The sequence below is a fragment of the Perkinsus marinus genome (assembly GCF_000006405.1).
Source record: "Perkinsus marinus ATCC 50983 genomic scaffold scf_1104296927406, whole genome shotgun sequence".
Taxonomy (NCBI): domain Eukaryota; phylum Perkinsozoa; order Perkinsida; family Perkinsidae; genus Perkinsus; species Perkinsus marinus.
In genome coordinates this window covers 93-1,122 of record NW_003217154.1, presented here as the reverse complement: position 1 = coordinate 1,122, position 1,030 = coordinate 93, and the positions used below count along the sequence as shown (strand labels likewise).

At 47.8% G+C, this 1,030-nt stretch overlaps 2 non-coding genes across 2 annotated transcripts; both read left to right on the top strand.

Annotated features, from left to right (window-relative positions):
* The first annotated feature begins 319 nt into the window (after window positions 1–319).
* Pmar_PMAR014372 lies at window positions 320–392 on the top strand. The gene has a single exon. It is a non-coding gene; the product is annotated as a tRNA-Arg (tRNA).
* A 300-nt stretch (window positions 393–692) lies between these two features.
* Window positions 693–765, top strand: Pmar_PMAR014371. Its single transcript has one exon. It is a non-coding gene; the product is annotated as a tRNA-Arg (tRNA).
* The last annotated feature ends 265 nt before the right edge of the window (window positions 766–1,030 follow it).

The following is a 1,030-nucleotide window of genomic DNA, read 5'->3' as shown; positions in this document are numbered from 1 at the left end:
GGTTTGAGTCCATCGAGATCGTCTCCACGCCGGGAAGCGCGCATATACGGATGCCACTGGCCTTACAGATGTCGATGTTGATTGTATACCCTTGTGACTCGTCGGGATACATGCTGAGGCTAAGGGTACAAGAAGATTGTTGGTCTGCCAACGAACGATCTCCAATGAATTGACCTCATTGAAAACACTATGTAATGGAGGCCCCTCTATGAGGAGCAAATTTTGTGATCTATTCAGCGTCTCGAATGCGAAATCATGTGTGCCGTTAAGTCAGTGTTGCGCGTAGTGACGAGATAGTGGGGTAAATCTCAAACTCATTGGTCTCGTGGCCTAATGGATAAGGCGTTGGTCTTCGGAACCAAAGGTTGTGGGTTTGAGTCCCATCGAGATCGTCTCCACGCCGGGAAGCGCCCATATACGGATGCCACAGGCCTTACAGATGTCGATGTTGATTGTATACCCTTGTGACTCGTCGGGATACATGCTGAGGCTAAGGGTACAAGAAGATTGTTGGTCTGCCAACGAACGATTTCCAATGAATTGACCTCATTGAAAACACTATGTAATGGAGGCCCCTCTATGAGGAGCAAGAGTTTTGTGATCTATTCAGCGTCTCGAATGCGAAATCATGTGTGCCGTTAAGTCAGTGTTGCGCGTAGTGACGAGATGGTGGGGTAAATCTCAAATTTATTGGTCTCGTGACCTAATGGATAAGGCGTTGATCTTCGGAACCAAAGACTATGGGTTCGAGTTCCATCGAGATCGCCTCTATGCCCGGAAGCGCCCATATACGGATGCCACTGGCCGTACAGATGTCGATGTTGATTGTATACCCTTGTGACTCGTCGGGATACATGCTGAGGCTAAGGGTACAAGAAGATTGTTGGTCTGCCAACGAACGATCTCCAATGAATTGACCCCTTTAAGAACACTATGTAATGGAGGCCCCTCTATGAGGAGCAAGAGTTTTGTGATCTATAATGGAGGCCCCTATATGAGAAGCAAGAGTTTTGCGATCTATTCAGCGTGT